The sequence below is a fragment of the Triticum aestivum genome, chromosome 5A, assembly GCF_018294505.1.
Source record: "Triticum aestivum cultivar Chinese Spring chromosome 5A, IWGSC CS RefSeq v2.1, whole genome shotgun sequence".
NCBI lineage: Eukaryota > Viridiplantae > Streptophyta > Magnoliopsida > Poales > Poaceae > Triticum > Triticum aestivum.
Genome location: NC_057806.1, coordinates 582,099,430 through 582,119,803, shown reverse-complemented (window position 1 = coordinate 582,119,803; position 20,374 = coordinate 582,099,430). Strand labels below are relative to the sequence as shown.

At 45.3% G+C, this 20,374-nt stretch overlaps 2 pseudogenes; both read left to right on the top strand.

Annotated features, from left to right (window-relative positions):
* The first annotated feature begins 6,683 nt into the window (after positions 1–6,683).
* On the top strand, positions 6,684–7,993 carry LOC123107809 (BTB/POZ and MATH domain-containing protein 1-like; annotated as a pseudogene).
* Positions 7,994–18,436: 10,443 nt separating this feature from the next.
* LOC123107808 (BTB/POZ and MATH domain-containing protein 1-like) lies at positions 18,437–19,574 on the top strand (annotated as a pseudogene).
* Positions 19,575–20,374: the final 800 nt, after the last annotated feature.

Here is a 20,374-nt window from a genome sequence, read left to right as displayed (position 1 = left end):
GGATGGCCCTCAGGATACAAAGGTTCCTAGGTCATTTTACCACCTGTAGTCATAACCCTAACATCATTATCAGTATTCTTACTTTTCAGCTCATTAAGCAAATCATCTTGAGCCTTAAGTACTTGTTCTACTTGAGTTGTAACCATGGAAGCATGGTTACTAATAAGCTTAAGATCATTAACAGTTTTGTTCATATAATCACCCAAGTGGTCAAGCATGTAAGCATTACGTTTCAATTGTCTACTAACATAAGCATTGAAGTTTTCTTGTTTAACAATAAAATTATCAAACTCATCTAAGCATTGTTTAGCAGAATTATTATGAGGAATATCACCTTCATCAAATCTACGGAGAGAGTTTACCTCTACTACCTGTGTCGGGTTATGAAGACCATGTATTTCTTCAATAGGTGGTAGATTCTTAATATCTTTAGCTTTAATACCTTTTTCTTTCATGGATTTCTTTGCCTCTTGCATATCTTCAGGACTAAGAAATAGAATACCCCTTTTCTTCGGAGTTGGATTCAGAGTTGGTTCAGGAAGTGTCCAATCATTCCATTACTCAATATATTATTCAATAGCAATTCAGTTTGCTCAACAATTCTTTCCCTAAAAACACAACCAGTACAACTATCCAGGTGGTCTCTGGAAGCATCGGTTAGTCCATTATGAAAGATATCAAGTATTTCATTTTTCTTGAGAGGATGATCATGCAAAGCATTAAGTAATTGGAGAAGCCTTCCCCAAGCTTGTGGGAGACTCTCTTCTTCAATTTGCACAAAATTAAATATTTCCTTTAAATAAGCTTGTTTCTTATGAGCAGGGAAATATTTTTGAGAGAAGTAATAAATCCTATCCTGGGGACTACACACACAACCAGGAGCAAGAGAATTAAACCATAACTTAGCATCACCCTTTAATGAGAAAGGAAACAACTTGAGAATATAGTAATAGCGGATTTTTTCCTCATGAGCAAATAGGGTGGCTATATCATTCAATTTAGTAAGATGTGCCACACCAGTTTCAGATTCGTAACCATAGAAAGGATCAGATTCAACCAAAGTAATTAACTTAGGATCGACAGTGAATTCATAATCCTTATCAGTAACAAAGATAGGTGAGGTAGCAAAAGCGAGATGATATTTCATTATAAGATTCAAGGATTTTTCTTTCAGCTTAGCTAACAATCTCTTAAGATCTTCTCTATCATTGCAAGCAAAGAAGTCTCTAGCAGTTTGTTCATCCATAACATAACCCTCAGGAACAACAGGCAATTCATATCTAGGGGGAGAATCATAATCTTCAGTTTCAACAATATCATCAGTTTCAGTAATTTCATTCTCTCTAACCCTAGCAAGTTGTTCATCAAGAAATTCACCTAGTGGCATAGTATTATCAAGCAGAGAAGTAGTTTCATCATAAGCATCAGTGGCATCATCAATAACATGCGACATCTTAGAATCAATAGCAGGTGTTGGTGTCGCAAGTTTACTCAGAACAGAAGGAAAATCAAGTGTAGAGCTAGATGGCAGTTCCTTACCTCCCCTCGTAGTTGAGGGAAAAATCTTAGTTCTTTGATCTTTCAAGTTCATCATAGTGATCAACAGATATAAATCCCAAGTGACTCAGAGAATAGAGCTATGCTCCCTGGCAACGGCGCCAGAAAAATGTCTTGATAACCCACAAGTATAGGGGGGCCAAATTTATTGATTCGACCCAAATTTTCGAGGGTAGTCTATTCAACCCAAATTTATTGATTCGACACAAGGGGGGCCAAAGAATATTCTTGAGCATTAGCAGCTGAGTTGTCAATTCAACCACACCTGAAAGACTTAATATCTGCATCAAAGTATTTAGTAGCAAAGTAGTATGAAAGTAACGGTAACAATGGCAAAAGTAACAGTAGTAGTATTGTAGCAATCGTAACAGTGACAACTGAAAAGTAACTTAGCAAAGATCAATATGTGAAAATCTCATAGGCAATGGATCAATGATGGATAATTATGTCAGATGGCATTCATCATGCAACAGTTATAACATAGTGTGACACAAAACTAGCTCCAATTCACCAATATAATGTAGACATGTATTTCGAATATAGTCATACGTGCTTATGAAAAAGAACTTGCATGCCATCTTTTGTCCTACCCACCCGTGGCAGCGGGCCCCTATTGGAAACTAAGGGATATCAAGGCCTCCTTTTACTAGAGTATCGGACCAAAGCATTAGCACTTAATGAATACATGAACTCCTCAAACTACGGTCATCACCGGGAGTGGTCCCGACTATTGTCACTCCGGGGTTGTCGGATCATAATATGTAGTAGGTGACTATAACTTGCAAGATATGATCAAGAACACAAATATATTCATGAAAACATAATAGTTTCAGATCTGAAATCATGGCACTCGGGCCCTAGTGACAAGCATTAGGCACGGCAAAGTCATAGCAACATCAATCTTAGAACATAGTGGATACTAGGGATCAAACCCTAACAAAACTAACTCAATTACATGGTAAATCTCATCCAACCCATCACGGTCCAGCGAGCCTACGATGGAATTACTCATGAATGGTGGTGAGCATCATAAAATTGGTGATGGAGGATGGTTGATGATGACGATGACGACGGATTCCCCTCTCCGGAGCCCTGAACGGACTCCAGATCTGCCCTCCCGAGGAAGAACATGGCTTGGCGGCGGCTTCGTATCGTAATGCGCGATGAATCCTTCTCTCTAATTTTTTTCTCCCCAAAAGTAAATATATGGATTTGGAGTTGAGGTCAGTGGAGGTCCAGGGGCCCACAAGGTCGGAGGGCGCGCCCCAGGGGGGTTGGCGCGTCCCCACCCTTGTGGCTATGGTGTGGGCCCCCTGCTGCTGATTCTTTCATCAATATTTTTTTATTAATTCCAAAACTTGGCTCCGTGAAGTTTCAGGTCATTCTGAGGACTTTTTATTCCGCACAAAAATAACACCATGGCAATTCTGCTGAAAACCGCATCAGTCCGGGTTAGTTCTCTTCAAATTATACAAGTTAGAGTCCAAAACAAGGGCAAAAAAGTTTGGAAAAGTAGATACGACGGAGACGTATCAGCCCGCCTAAAGGAGGATCCGACGCCCCCCACGCAACCGCGGTGTCCAAATCGGAGGTCGTGTGAAGGAGGAAGCGACACAACATAGTTGGTACGGCCGCATCTACCAGCCGACATCGCCGTCGCGCCATGTCTGGCATGGCAAGGCCTTGAAGGAGGAGCTGCCGTCGACGATCACAAAGGCATGTGGAAACCTCCTCTACCCCCTCGGTGGCCACGACGACTCCTCGTCGCCGTAGAGCATCGTGGCGCCCTAGGAGAGGGCAACTAGGTAGGTGGCGTGCCGCTATGTGTTCGCGAAGTCCGACAAGGTGTCAGCCTGGGTCCACGCGGAACCCAACCTCGCAGAGTTCTGGTCCCACTACCGGTCGCTGACTATTGCGGAGATGACCTTGTGGTGCCTATGCCGCCTCGACAGGGAGCTCACGAAGATCGCACGAGGAATGCTCTCTCAGTGAGACAGCAGTCGGCGGCGATGGCAGGGGCAAGAGCAAGGCTCCCTAGCCAGGGTGGGCATTGACCGCATCGGTCCCCCGCACGACACAGGAGGAAGTGGAACAATTCCTTCGCGAGTGCCAGGCAGCGGCCGGGCATGGCTGTCGCGCTCCCCCGTCTTCCGCCGCTGGAGGGACCACTTCGATAACAATGACAATGATACGTACGGCGATGGAGGTGCCATCGGCCAGCTTGACCGCGCGTACGAGGTCACCATCCACTACAAGCTAGTTTATTTTTAGGTTTTATTAATTGAACATACGAAATATCATCCAGTTTATCTAAAAATATATCAAACTCAAGTCCGATTGAATGAGTTCCGTTGTGTTTGCATGAATTGTGTCCGGATTAGTTCGAATTCCAGATGAAGGTTTGCAGGAAGCGTTGGATGCCGATTCTTGTATCACTATCTATTCGCACGTCCGGACGTGTCCGTGGATGATAGTGTGTCCGTTTTAGGGTCCGCGTTGAAGATGCCATAAGGAACTAAAGAAAGTCTGAGATGCTGACTATCTTAAAGGGTCCGCGTTAGCGGCCAGACGAATCCAGCAAGTGTGCTTCTATGGCGGCCTGTCCTGGCTAGGCCATCGGAGAAGATGGCCTCGACGCATGGCATTGGACGACGACGAACTTGATCTTAGGTGTGGACTTGGCGTGCAATGGTGTGGGAAATTTGACTTAGTTTTCGTTAGCGAGTCTTCGTGTTTGGTTTGAGACGTTGTGGCGGCGACACTTTCCCAATTTAGGAATAATATGTCTTCCTCGCCCTATCCCCGTTCGTCGGTGTGCTTATCACCAGCGTTGGTCGTGCGGCCTTGTGTCTCCGACGGGTCTTTCGGGACCCTGCTGATTTATGTTTTCGGTAGATCCCGTTCGACCGACTATCATGGTCATCGGAGTTTTTGTAGGTCCTTATCGGCGTTCTTTTCTCCGAAGGGGTGATTTGCTTTGTAGAACATGGCCAACTGTGTCTCCTGGTTTGCATTGACGACTTTCCGACCGCTACTTTCATAAGCTCCTGGTTTTAAAAAAGTTTGCTCCGCGAAGGCAAAGATGCTCACGATGTGTTGGTGGTGGATGGAGGAAGAAGACTTTGGCATCCCAAGAATTTGAGTGTAATTTTTACTTTCTATATAGGTGTTTTTTGTAAGCTTAATGTGAAGCTTGGCATATGGCCATATGCCTTTTCGGGGAAAAAATCTCTGCAAAAAAGCGTGCCAAATCTCTTACTTTTTTTGAAAGAAAAAACAAATCAATACAGCGAGGAAATTGTGAAAGAGCATTGTTGAATATTTTCCATTTCGGTGTAGGACGATCTGACTCAGGTGGAAAGAGTAAAATTCACTGATGGTCATCGTACTTGTCTCGCTGATTCATTTTAGTCCCTGTACTTAAGAACTTAGTCAATACGGTCACTATATACTCAACTTGATGATTATACGGTCACCACTAAAACCTACAGCTTCGTATTTTTCACTATGTTGACCGGTCAGCTCCCCACCCCCATGCGGGTCCCAGCTGTCAGTGATTAGAAGAAAATAATAAAGAGAAAGATAAATTCTTGGGCGAGTGAGGATTTGAACAAGAGGCTTGACCGCCAGATTCACTCGCGCTAACCACCTAAGCACAACAGACTTGCTGTTTTCTACTGTTGCACGGGAGATTCCACCATACAAACACACGCACGCAGCGCACTTTCTTTTAGGGGTACGGAGCGCACATTTTGTTTTCTTAAATAAATTGCAATGAACAGTATTAATCAAGAGAGTAATTCGGAAATGTTTAATCTCCCGTGCAACGTTCCAACTTCCACGCCACCTGAGCACAACACGCTTTTGTGTTTTCTACTGAGCGCAAATTTTTTTAGGGGTAGGCAACGCACATTTTGTTATCTTAAATAAATAGCAATGAATAGTACTCTCTCCATTCTGAATTACTTGTCGCGGATATGGAGGTATCTAGATGTATTTTAGTTCTAAATTCATCCATTTCTGCGACCAATAATTTGGAACGGAGGGAGTATTAATCAAGAGAATAATTCGGTTTAACCTCCCGTGCAATGTTCCAACTCCCAAACCAACGGGTACCCATCCCATACAATGACACAAGTCCACACTTCCGGGACTAGTACAACATTTTTCTTCTATGGTTCTTTGTTCTCCTTGCAGCAAATCACTTTGCAAATTCTTCGAAGATGGGTTCATACTCTCTGTCCTCATATATTTAGTATTTTTTCCTCATCATCTATCGCTCTTGTATTATTATTATTAAGATGATTATGTTTATAGTATGCTAAATTGCCAACAAATGAGTGAGGCTTTTTGGCACTCAGGCTCCACATTTTAAAAGATTCAAAAATAAAAATTTAAGGTAAAAAAGGCTGAAAATAAATACACATATATTTGTAGATGTGGTTAAAATTTCATTATGAAATAGTATATTTTTTATGAGCTGTACAAAAAAAAAAATCATGTACAGTACTTTATAGTGAGCGTACACTAGCGTTTAAAAAAGAACATACCCGTGTGTGTGCCATGCGTTGCGCGCGTGTGTGTGCCAAATCTTGTTGCACGCGTGTGTTCTTTACACTATATAAAATTAGTGAGGCTTTTGCGCAAAAACGAATACAAATGAGTGAGGCTCTTGTTAATGACAGAATTCTTTGCGCGCACAGGTGGTTGGTGCGTGTTATCCCTCACCTGCAAGTCTCCGGTTCGATTACCCACTTCAGCTATATTTTATCCTTCTCTTTCTTTCTTTCTTTCTTCTATTCACTGACAGGTGGGTCCTGCGTGGGGGTGGAGAGCTGACCGGTCAACGTAGAGAAAATACGAAGCTGTACGTTTAGGCGGTGACCGTATAATCATCAAGATGAGTATATAATGACCGTATTGACTAAGTTCTTGAGTATAGGAATCTAAGTGAACCAGCAAGATAAGTACAGTGACCATCAGTGAATTTTACTCAGGTGGAAATGGAAATCAATGTATTCCGTGAACGAGAACGCGAAGAGATAGGCCACGGAGCACGGATAGACCAGCTGAAGAGTCAAGTTGCCTTCTCCGTCCAGTGAAAAAATTCTGCGTTCAGTCTTTTCCTGGCTTGACCATCCACCGCCCAAAACCCTAGCCGCCGTCCACTTTCCTAGCCCCACCACCCGCCGCTGCCGCCGCCGACAAGTCGCACACGATGGCGATCTCCTCGCATCTCGGCGGCGACGGCCTCCCTTCCGGATCCGCATCCTCCATCATTGCCGGGGCCGTGAGCGGCTACCACTTGCTAAAGATCGTCGGCTACTCGCGCACCAAGGAGGTCCCCAATGGCAAGTGGATCGACTCTTGCTCGTTCCAGGTGGGAGGCCGCACATGGCGTGTTCGTTACTATCCCAACGGTGACGAGTCCGAGTACACCGACAAAGATGGGAAGCCGGTGCCGGTGTATACCTTGACTACCGCGATCAAAGACTTTTCCGTGAATAAAACTTGGGGATTCGGGAGGTTTATGAAAAGGGAGGAATTGGAGAAATCAGAGCATCTCCAGTACGATTCATTCACTGTCAAGGTCAATGTCACTATCATGAGTGAGTTATGCGCAGGAGACACCATCCATCCTGGTGCCACCGTCAGACTTGCACCGGCACTTAGGGCTTCTCCTGTCAAGCAAGGTGGGTGTCGATGTCAAATTCCGAGTCGGCAGGAAGACATTTTCTGCTCACCGGTCGGTGCTCGCGGCACGGTCTCCGGTCTTCAGAGCAGAGCTCTTTGGGCTGATGAAAGAGGGAACCACTACTGGGGCCATACGCATACATGACATTAAGCCAGAAGTGTTCAACGCTTTGCTTACTTTCATGTACACGGATGCACTGCCTGCTATGGATAAACAGGAGGAATCTGCCATGGCTCAGCATTTGCTTGTTGCAGCAGACAAGCATGATTTGGAGAGGCTGAAGCTGATTTGTGAAGAGAAGTTGTGCAATTGTATCGATACGAGCTCCGTGGCGACTATCTTGGCCTTGGCGGAGCAGCACCACTGCCATGAGCTTAAGGCGACATGCTTGGTGTTCCTCAGCTCGCCGAACAATCTGGATGCAGCCATTGAGTCTGAAGGTTTCGAGCTTTTAACCAAGAGATGCCCTGGTGTTATTAAGGATCTCCTCAAGTCCCAGGTTGCTCCTAGTATACTTGGGAAAAGAAAATCTGGAGCATGAACATGAGGTTACAGTCCTGCATATCATCATTTGCAATCATCCATCCAGAAACTGAATAAAGACCCTGCATGCTATCTAATGCTAGTACAGTAGTACTAGTAGTTTTCTGTATAGTCCTGTTCTCACAATGATGTGATGTACGTTGGTCCTATTTTTGGTCATTGCATCCTTTATGGAGAATTATTAATGGTTTGACTATCTATGCGGAAAAAATAACCATATGTGCTAATTAGTGAACAGTTAGTTCTGAACTTGTAAGCCTTTCAACTAGTTGTCCTTTAAATTTCACCCAGTTCTGTCTGATTGCTCTGTAACAATCGCTGTGAGCGTTGCGCTGGTTCCTGAGTTCATGCATCCCTTGTTCAGTACAGAGCACTACTTATTTACCAGGTTCAGACATACCATGTCTTGTTGAAATGCTGGGTTGGATCCAGTGAAAAATCATTGGCCTTGTCGGGCTTGCAATTTTTTGCACGGCTACAAATTTTAGTCATGATTTCTAACATAGTAGTGGCTGCTAAGGTAGTGATCTTATGAAGGTTGTGTGGAGTTTGGCCTCAAGTATTTTCATACAAGATTAGGATCCCATTTCCCTATGTTGCAGATTTGCAACCAGCACTTGCGCAGAAATTCATTTTAGATTACCTTGTGATTGTAATGAATACATTCTTAATGGGTAGCCATGCCTAGTATAGAATTTCCACAAGTTTGTCAGATTTGGATGAACGCGTCAGAGCTATTCATGTTAGTTGGCTCATTACATTTAAACATTCTGGTAGAATAAAACTTTATTTCCCTTTGCATGCAGCCGGAGCTATTCTTAGTTCTGGGACTATCTGCCTGTCACTTTACTCATCGATGGAATTTTTGATATGAACATACCGTACACTGTAATGACACGTTTTTAAATGGGTGAATGACAACACTTAGCAATGACATGCTTTGTATACTATCGCCCATCATGAACTAGAGGATTGGGTAAGAATAGCGGCAGATGGAATGGTGTGGAAGAGATACAACTTTTTATTTTAAAATCTCCATGTGGAAAGGAGGTCGTTGGTGTGATTTATTTTTATTTCGGCTACTGCGTGTCCTACTTGTAAGAGTGGGAAAGAGGGTGAGTGAACTCACCACCAACTCAAACCCTTATAAGTAGGAAAGATTTTTTGGTCATATCTCACTGTAGTGTGTGAACAAAAAGATCTCATATATGGTTGTTGGATGGTTGTTTCTACTCTATGCGCATGATTTTTCCTGTTGCACACAGTGTGGCAAAAGTTGGTTGGTGCTTCTGGATGAGTTGCACGAAGACAAAAAAAAAATCACAGATATTAGATCCCCCCCCCCCTCCAACAAAATCCTCTGTTTCTTGTCTACAGTATTTCTTTATATCACAGGAGGGGAGGTGAAGGGGAAGTGAAAGGGGAAGAATTTTTCTCTCACAAATCCTGTGTTTCTTAGATGGCAAAGCCATGGTTAAACAACGTCTGGAGGGGAGGTGAAGGGGAAGTAAAAGAGGAAGAAATTCAATGAATTCCCACCTTTCCCTCTTGCTGGTGTTTCTGGGTCAGTAGCTCCTGTGCGACGTTTTTGAGGTGAATTGGCAAGAGTGCGACGTTGTTCGAACAAATGGCTGTGGTGCGACAATTTTGAGCAGGCAAATAGCCCACACACGACATGGCTGTTAAATGTGGTTAAATTGGTCGTCAACCAAGCCCGCCCGTTTATGTTAGGACATGTGGGTTCAACTTAATTGTTCCTCAAAACAGCTGACCGTTCCCTGCCGCCCGACCGTGCCGGGCCCGCCACTCTGCCCCCCTTATTCTCCGGTGGTGGCGGATCTTGCATTCTCGGTGGCGGCGGCGGAGCCCTCGTTGTCAACGGCGGCGGAGCCTTCGTCCTTAGAAAATGGTGAGTGAATTCAAATCCTAGTCGCCCTCCCGTTCCTCTCTCCGGCTCGTAGATCTCAGCTCGTTTCCTCTGTTTTCGCTTGCAGAATCGATAGGTTGTGAGGGGAGCCCATGGGCATACTGAGATGGAGCCGCCAGATTCAACTTCGAATAGGTAATGCGCCTCTCTCCGATCCAATTTTGCATGCAATTAGGGGGTGGCCTCGTCTGCTTTTTCTCACGGGCTCACACTGTCTGCCACTGACAGAGGGGATGCTGCCGCTCGGACCTTCGAATTGACAGTCAATTTCTTTCTATCAAAGGCAAAATTAGTTGATGGTAGCATACAGAACATTGAGAGAGACACTATTGTTAAATGGGTGGTTGAGTTTACAGAGATTGATCCACAAGTGCTACAGAACATGGGAGAGACGACAGTGAAGAAATGGGTGGAAAAAATTGGCGAGAATATTGTTTGGGGTCCAGAGCAAGAAGTATCACTGTTGCGGTTTGATGATTGGAAAGGAGAGTATGTGAGAATAGAAGATGGTGAACAAATTGTTGAAGAAATCGATCGGCAAAATGGCTGGACAAGCAAACGGGCTAATTTTTTTGCTGAGCTCGTTGATCTGAACATTTTTTCGAAGGTTGGATATGTGCCATCATAATTGGCTGCGCAGATGGTAGATGATGATTGGGCTATACAGAGGCCATTGATTCCCATGTGTACTGAACTTACAGTAATACCCGAAGAGGGATAGGTGACTGGAACTGAAACTGAAACTGCAGCAACTGTTGATTGGAATGTAGTTGAATTAGATGAGCCTACTGATTTGGTCATTGCACTAATGCCTGACATTGAGATGGCTAAACTTTTTGGCATTCCAGTCGATGACAGAGATAAGCAGGAGAGGGGTGAATCTAGTTTGCCTGCTAATGCTGACGAAGAAGTAGATGGACAGTTGATGGAACAAGCTGCAGATGAGGTAGATGATGCACATGATGATGAGCTGGTGCATGTGTATGACAAAACCCTGTCATTGAAGTAGGCAAGTTGTTCCCAAGCATGAAGGAGTTTAGGATGTGTTTCAAGACTTATGCAGTGAAACATGAGTTTGATGCCAAGACTGTTTGGACTGATAGAAAGAAGTTTTATGCGAGGTGCAGAGGATTTGATGGTAGTGTGAAGCCTTGCAAGTGGTACATATCTGCTAGACTGCAACCTGATGGAAGTACTGTCAGGGTTAACCAAATCCCCAATCAACATACTTGTATTACAAGTTCACAGAGAGTATCAACCATGACATCACAACTTTGGGTTGCAGAAAAGATCACCCCAATTTTAGCCAAAACACCAAACACTACTGCCAAGAAACTCAAAGTAGACTTGGAAAAGATGTACCCCATTAAACTGAAATATACCACAGTGTGGAAGGCAAAACAAAGGGCAATGAAAAATTTATATGGTGATTGGGCAAATACATTTAGGATGCTTTACAACTTCAAAGCAGAGGTGGAAAAGAGGTCACCTGGCAGTGTTGTGGAGATAGATACAGAGGTATCAGCCGAAGGTGAAGTCAAGTTCTCCAAGTTTTTTATGGCTTTGAAGCCTTGCATCGATGGGTTCAAAGCAGGGTGCCGTCCATATTTGAGCATAGACTCATCATTTTTGACAGGCAAGTGGAATGGTCAGTTGGCAGCATGCAATGCTCTAGATGGACATAACTGGATGTTTCCTATTGCTGTTGGCTTGTTTCAGTCAGAAACAGAGGCTTCATGGACATGGTTCATGATCCAGTTGAAAAGATGCCTAGGGCCAGTGTCACCTTTGGCTATACACACAGATGCATGTAAGGGGCTTGAAAATTCAGTGAAAAATGTTTTCCCACATGCTGAGCAGAGGGAGTGCTTCGGTCATTTGTGGATGAATTTGATCAAAAAATTTAGAGGAGAAGAATTTGGGCGCATGTGGCCAGCAGCAAGATCTTACACTAGACAGACACACAAATATCATCTTGATAAGATAATGGCAGCATGTGATGAGTTTGGTCCATGGCTGAACACCTACCATTCTTTGTTATGGTACAGGTCAGCATTCAACACTGCCATCAAGTGTGACCACATCAACAATAATTTGGCAGAGAGTTTCAACAACAAGGTGAAGGAGTTAAAAGATTTGCCTGTGCATGACATGGTTGACCAAATCAGGATCATGCTCATGCGGTTGTGGGAATTGAGAAGAAGGATAGGTGATTGTCTGCAAGGTGATAAGCTTCCAGCAGTGGTACAACAGGTGGTCAATAGGAGCAGATGTCTTTCACATTTGTTTGTTGAAAAATCTTCACCTTGGGGTGCTGAAGTTAGAGATAACAAAACTGGAAGGAGACATGTTGTTAACACTGAATTGCATGATTGCACTTGCCTCGAGTGGCAACACACTGGTAAACCATGTGAGCATGCCATTCTCTTCTTAGCATCCCAACCGAAGATAAACATGCACCCATATTTGCATGAATATTATTCGGTAGCAAGATTCAAAGCTGCATATGCTACTCCAATTCCAGCACTTACAGATCAGTCTCAGTGGCCTGAAGTGGACATTGAATTTTCCATGTGTCCTCCCTTGACGAAAAGAAAGGCTGGCAGGCCTAAACAGAGTAGATTCAAGGCATGGTTTGAGAAAGGTGGGAGTAGTAAGAAGGGAAAGAAAGATGGAAAGCCAAAAAGGGCCCAAAAAGGTAACAAAAACATATGCAAGTTGTGCCAGGAACTTGGGCACAGAGTGGGATCTGTCAAATGCCGTTACACTCTAGATAAGCCAAAGTATGTTCTTGTTTATTTGTCTATGTTTTGATTTGGTGCTTTTTTCCAATTACTATATCTATAACATTTTCCAATGGCCAGGAGGAAGCAAGCAAGTCAGCCCCTTGTTGTTGAACAGTGTTGGCCAACAAAAAAAAGCAAGAGTCAATGGCGGTAGAAAGAAGAGAAGTGTGCCTGAGCCTGAGCAGACTGAAGAAAATCCTGCTGCAGTCAACATTCAGACTGAAGAAATTGCTCTCGAGGTTGAAACTGAACCTGAGCGTGTCGAGGTTCAGACTGAAGAAACCCATGCTGAGGTACACATCGAAGAAACTGAAACTGCTGTCAACATTGAGACTGAAGACACTGATCACGAGGGTGTTGGCGAGGTGTTGAAAAGACCAGTGAAGAAAACCAAGATGATCAGTGAACTTGTGTGTGTAGTAGAACAAAAAACAAGAAGTGGTAAGGCGAAGAAGGGCACGCGACGTGGTAGGAAGAGGTAGAACAGAGAACAGTTTGAAAATTTGGGGCATGTAATAATTTTGTAACTTGGTACGTACTGGTAGTCACTATGTATCCCCGTATTTCTATTCGAACTTGTTTGTTGGTACCTTGTCTAAACCAGCCAAATAAAATTCAAATTTAAATTCAAATTTGGGCTCAAATTTGAATTAGGGATGGGTATTGATGTTTTAATGCTATCTAAAGTACCTCAACTGAAATATGTTTGCTTGCTGATCATTCCGAGCCCTTTTGGTAAGTTGAACTCATAGTCATGAAAAGTGTGTCTCAAATGACCTCCAAAGGTAGGGTAAACGGCCTCATATTTAAGTAAGTTTTTTTGGCACCTTGTCTAAACCAGCCAAATAATTTTTCTACACATCTATTCTACCTATATACTGTAAATCTAAAGTCTCACTATTTATTGAATTACTTTTCTATTATTATTTTTTGAAAAAACAAGATTTAATAGAAAATTATATATAAAACAAGTTTAAAACATGAAAATAAGAAAAGTAAGTTAAGATCTTTCTTAGTCAATCCAAAATGAAGTTTTGGTGAGGTTTTCACACTTTTCATTTTCAAAACCCCACCTACTCTCGGGTGCCCACTACTCTCTCCCTTGAACTCCATACTACATTGTTCGAGGAATGACAATTTTGTGAAGGATTTTTTGTAAAAATGTATGTAAACCATATTTATATTTTTTTCTCGTTACTATAAGACATAATAAGACTATATGCGCAAGTTTTATATTTATTGATTTTTTTGAATTAGTTATGCTCAACCCTAATCAGTCAAAACCCCTCCCAAAACCCCGCACACTACCGGGTCGTCGATTGTTGTGCGTGGACGGTTGAGATCAGGCGCTAGGGTTAGCTACAGTGTGCATCGATCCGCATGAGACGCGCTGATTGGTTGAATCAGTGTGCATCAATCCGCATGAGACGCGCTGATTGGTTGAATCGATGGGGTTTGGATCAGCCTCTCTTGTTGGGGCATCAGGACCGTTCATTTGAATCCAACGACAAGAGTTGACGCGGTGCATGGACCAAGCCTACGCAGTGCCCTTTCCATCGTTGCATGCGTGCCCGTGCCTACCCGCAGCATGCATGCCCACCCGGAGAACTGCGCCCGTGCGTTGCATGCATGCTCTCGATGTAGCCCTGCTCCGCCACCCCCATCGACGCAGTAAGCTGTCGCATGCCTACCATTATAACCGATGCATCGTCGCATCAAAGCATGCACCCGGCCACAATGCAGCAGCCCAATGAAGACAACCAAAAAGCCAACACTGCATGGCGTGCTGTACATGGCGTGCTCCTCTTTGAGGACGCAATACTGGCATGGGGTATCGATGTGGGTATTGATGCAGTTCAAACGGCGTGCTGCCCTTTACAAGATGGGCAAATGAAGGCGTCCATTATTGTCACGTCTCCCATCGACCGAACATTGCCCTCTAGCCAGGCCCTAGCAAGATGCGCAAATTAATGGGATACAACATGAATGCACGCGCGGCGCACGCAGAGAACCCGGGGCAGGCGTGTCCCCTTGACCCACGACGGCACGGATGCGTGCGTGAGCCCGTCCCCCTTGACCCGCGACCGGTGGCACAGAAGGATCGCAGCCCGTTTCCCACGCTCGTGTACACACTTTCATGGGGCGCCACCAAACGCCGCCCGCCCATTAATTCTACGGGGTGAAACCACGTCGCACTTGGGCTATTTAAGCCAGGCACTATCGTCTTCCTCTCCCTCACCCCCTCATCCACACCCCATCCTCTGCCTCCTCTGCCCTCCTTCTTCCTTCTTCTCCATCAAACCAGATCGAGCCCTTGAGCCACCCCGCCACCATGCAGTATAATGCCCCCACCTACCGCTTCCCCCCAACCGTGCCGGAAAGGCTGTACCCGGTCGGAGTGTATGTAGAGAGAACGCTTAGGGTTTGGGCGATCTCGAGGTGGAGGGGCGCAAGGGAGTTAACGGAGTTCTTCCTTGCGGCCGGCTTCCGCCACCTCCCCCGCGACTCTCCTCGGATGTACCATCTTGAGGAGGTTAACCACAACGGCGTTGTGGTTGGGCTCCTCGCCACGTTCACTAACCCTTTCGATGCTTTCCATCTCCTCGGGCGGGCGTATTGGGTTGGTTGTGAGTTCATAGCTTTCACAACCTACAATATCTTCACCGACTTCAACGCCATCTTCCCCAACAACGGCGTTATGCACACGCTCCCGTACCCCATCAACAACGTGGAGGAGTGAAGGGCGGCGCCCGGAGGAGCGAGGTGGCCCCGGAGGAGGAGGAGAAGAAGAACCCGAAGAACCCGCGTTTGGTGCCCCCCTATCTATCTAGATCTATCGTATTAGTTTTTTTAAGTTCTAATCGTTGTGGTACTATTATTAAGTTTTATTAGTACTTTAAGTTGTAAGGCTATCATGGAGTTGTAAGGCTATCGTGGAACTATGGGTTGCAATCGTTATGCTACTATATATATTGTGTGTTTCGTGCTATTATTTGTGGATTGCTATGGTTTGTTTTTGCTTATTATTCGTGTATTGCTATGGGTTGCTACATGCCCGGGTTTCTACACCCCAATCACCACACCCAAACCATGGACATGCAACTAGGAGCCCCATGCAAACCCACTATGGACATGGGTGCAACTAGGAAATGCAAACTAATTTACTTCGGGCACTTCATGCAAGCATGCAACTCATTTAGTTCATGGAACCGTAGACATGCATAAAAACAATTAACATTTAGTTTTAGTGCATCAAAAAGTGATCCATCACAAAATTTAGTGCAAGAAAAAGGCCAAAATAAAAGGACAAGTAACATTTCATTGGGCCCCATTTTATTTGCCGAAGTTAGAGGTGGGCTGATGTCCTTATGCGGGTGGGCTGGTCTTGGGCATGGTTATTTTCTCAGGGCCCATTTTCTCACCGCCCAACATCTATTTGGCAGCCCAGTTTTTTTTACTAGAAACTGAATTTGGGTGTGTACTTTGTTAACGGAAGAACAAAAACAGAGGAAACAGAGCATGAACACTGAATAGGGCCCCTGAGAATATCATTACAATAATTCAAGCAAGTTTTGCTTCACATTAATTCAAATTCATCTAACAAATGGTCCCTGGCTAACTCAAACTACTGGGCACCCCTGAAACTAGTTGACACACTAACTGAAACTCTAACAAATTCTAGCGATTGATGAACATCAAGTAAAATAAACCCATAGCAATGAGACAACCATAAAATGCTCTAGCCATCATATTTGCTTGCTGCTTCAAATCGATCAGATGCTTTAGTTGCTTGCCAATTTTCTTCAATTCACACTTCAGTTCTGCACTGTGCATCATCGGATCGGCTCTGTCTGCCAAATTGGGGGCTTGTTCCACGACAAGCCGCCCCCAAAATTGAGCTCTTGGGTTCCGGTTGATCCCTCCAATTTCAACCTTTCAACATAGTCATCGAGCCACTCAAAATGCCCACATTTTTTCAGAACCTGAAAAACAGGGGGGCGGAGGCGCATGAATCCTAGATCCACCACCCAGATCCACCGCCCTAATTCGAGGAAAAAAAGAAAGAAAACGGGAGAAATTAGACCATAAGATTGGTCAAGAACACAGATCTAACCTGCCCCGGCTGTGGCTTGCTCAAGCATTTCACAAACTCGCGCCCACAGTTTCCATTTTCTTCCCTCACAAAAGTCAAACGCTTCAGAGGTTCCATGCGCGGGCAATTGGGGCATCTTGTCAACGGTAGTGGACCATACTGTGTCCATGATTGGCGGGAGGCTGAAGTCGAGCTAGACATCACTCGCCGGCGGCACGCTTCGTTGCCGGAGCAGAGGAAGAAGAAGGTGGGAAAGGAAAGGGGCAGGGCAAGCAATGGAGGGCGGGGGGTGGGGTGGGCTGGCTCGGGCTCGTGGCTGGCTCTGCTCGGGGCACGCTGATGAGCACGGGCATGCTTGCGTGGATAAGTTGTGGGTCCCACCCGCATGCAAGTAACTGCTAGGTCCCGCGTGTCATAACTCGAATCGCTAACCCCTCGTGTTTTTCATTTCATGGTTAAACAGAGCCATGTCGCATTGGAGCTATTGTTTGCTTCTAAAACGTCACATCACAGCCATTCATTTCAACAACGTCGCACTCCTTCCAATTCGCATGAAAAACGTCGCAAGGAGCTATTGACCCGGTGTTTCCTGGTACGCCTTCCTACTCTTTTTCTCTTTTTTCTCTCTTTTGAATGGGCATGAATCTCAGCTCGTTTCAGCAGCCATGGCAGGCCTGGCGATGGGAGTTTCTTTCGTGGGGAAGAAGATGTTGTGTTTTGCCTTTCGGTTTGCATTTTTTTCGCTCCTAAACGAGATGGCCAAAATTCGGTCATTTTAAAAATATCGGTAAAATCTCGGACGAAATTACAAAACCAAAATTTGAATTTTAAATGAAATTTAACAAAAAATTGGCAGAAATTCGTCCGAAATTTTTGAAAACGAGCAGAGAAAAAATATGGTAGCCGAACAACACTGAGGAATACGTTTAAAAACTATGCATCAGGTCAACATCATCATCAGTTCCAAAAGAAAAAGATTGAAACATGGACAGGGAGAGGTGCTTCAGAGTTGACGAGGAGTTGCCGATGGATTCAGCCGCAGCGCGCAGCATGCAGCCCGCACAGGTCGGCAGCAGGGGCTGGGTCGCCGGGAAGGCGCGAACGGGGCAGGAGCAGCAGGCTCGAGCGGGGAGGCAGGCCGTGACGAGCGGAGGAGCCGCATCTGGGGCGTAGCGCCGCCGCCGCACACACATGTCGAGCAGGAGATCGTGATTTGTCTAGGGTTAGGGCGTTTGGTTCGATCCTTTTATATTGGGCAAAGCGTGCAGAGGCTCCATAAGTTGGATTGGGCCAAAAAGAGTACAAACTGGGCCGAAAAATTTGGCCGGTACAGACATTTACCGGGCCCAGGCGAGATGGACGGAATTCGACCGAAAATCAAAACACAGAGAAGATGTCATGGGGCAGTTGGGGTGGAGGGAGGGAGGGTCCTGGGCCAGCTGTAGGAAGGAATGACTCGGGGGAGGTGCACGTGATCCCCAAGTCCAGATGCCCGCGCGCCGGGGGACGCGTGGTTAGTGAAGGGCGCGTGACTATGTAGCATGGACGGCGTGGGATGGGTACTTTCCTTTTCTGGCCGAAGGGGACCAGGTGCTTTCCTATTTTGGCCGGTCGCTCGGGAACGCTAGCAGGACAATGCGTGCTTGCTAGACGTGTCCCAATAAGTAATGTTGGATCTCCATCTTACGATTGGGCCATGGACAGACCAGCCGAAGAGTCCAGTGCTTTCTCAATCTAGTCCTTCCCTCGGTTTCACCGATACATCACCCAAAACCATAGCCGTCGCCGCCGCCCCCCTCCACTTCCGGAGCCACCCAAACCGACCACTAGACACCATGCCGACCTCCTCGCATGTCGTCGGCAACGGCCTCCCCTCCGGATCCGCATCCTCCATCATATCCGGGGTCGTGAGAGGCTACCACTTGCTGAAGATCGTCGGCTACTCAGGCACCAAGGAGATCCCCAATGGCGAGGGGATCGAATCTTGCCTGTTCCGGGTGGGAGGCTGCACATGGAATGTACGTTACTATCCCAACGGGTTAAGATCTGAGTACAGTGATTACATAGGCCTTTGTCTCTTCTTGAATGATACAGTCGCCGGCGAGGTCGAGACTGTGAAGGAAAAATTCATGTTCGGCTTACTTGACCAACATGGGAAGCCGGTGCCATCATATACCGGTACTTCCGACACCAGGGAATTTTCTGTGCATAAAGGTCATGGGTTTGGCGGATTTATGAAAAGGGTTCAATTGGAGGAATCCGAGCATCTCAAGGATGATTCCTTCACGGTCAAGGTCGATGTCACTATCATGAGCGAGTTCCATACGCAGGAGACGCCATCTATCCTGGTGCCACCTTCTGATTTGCACCGGCACTTAGGGGTTCTTCTGTCGAGCAAGGCAGGCGTCAATGTCAAATTCCAAGTTGGTGGGGAGACATTCTCGGCGCACCGATTGGTGCTTGCGGCACGGTCTCCTGTCTTTAGAGCAGAGTTCTTTGGCCAGACGAGGGAGGGAACCACCACTGAGGCCATACGCGTACATGACATGGAGGCACCAGTGTTCAGTGCTCTGCTTACTTTCATGTACACGGATGCATTGCCGGATATGAAGCAAGAAGAAGAATATGCCTTGGCTCAGCATCTGCTTGTTGCGGTAGACAAGTACAACCTGGAGAGGCTGAAGCTTATTTGTGAAGATAAGCTGTGCAATCGTATCGATACGAGCTCCGTGGTGACTATCTTGGCATTGGCCGAGCAGCATCAGTGCCATGAGCTTAAGGCAGCATGCTTGGTGTTCCTCAGCTCGCCGACGAATCTGGGTGCGGCCATGGAGTCTGAAGGTTTCGAGTTTTTAACCAAGAGCTGCTCTGGTGTTATTAAGGATCTCCTCAAGTCCCAGGTTGCTGCTAGTATACTTTGGAAAAGAAAATCTAGGGCATGAACATGAGGTTACAGTCCTGCATATCGTCATTTGCAATCATCCGTCCAGAAACTGACTACAGACCCTGCAGGCTATCTTATACGCATTAGTGCTTTTGATGTGTAGTCTTGATCTCACAAGGATGTGATGTATGGTGGTTCGACAAGCTATGCGCGAAGCAAAACCGTATGTGCTAATTAGTGAACATTTAGTTCAGAACTTGTAAGCCTTTCAATTAGTTGCCCTGTACATTGTGCCGCTGTGAGCATTGCGCTGCTTCCTGAGTTCATGCACCCCTTGTTCAGTATAGGGCACTTCTTATTTAGCAGGTTCAGATAGACCATGACTTGTTGAAATGCTGGGTTGGGATCCAGTGAAAAAGCATTGGTCTTGTCAGGTTTTCAATTTTTTTATGGCTGCAGTTTGTACTTGATGATTTTGGACATGGTAGTGGCTGCTAAGGTAGTGATCTGAGGAATGTTTTGAAGTTTAGTCTCGAGTATTATTATACAAGCTTATGATGTCATTTTGTTGCTGTTTCAGATTTGTAACCAGAAGCTGTTTTGTTCTGTCTTATACATCTGAAGTTGTTGTTTTCGGATTAAAGATCAAATAGTTGCAAATTTCATTAAATTGATAATTAAGTGTACATCCAAAAGTAAAAAGGGTTCAACTGTTTACTTGCCAAGATGTCAGTACTTGTGCAGAAGTTCATTTTCGATAACCTTGTGATTGTAATAAACACATCGCTTGGTAGTTTGCATATTCACTGGCTCATTACATGCTCATCTTTCTGGTAGAATAGAACTTAATTTCCCTTTGCTTCCTAAAGCTGGATCATTTCTTAGTTCT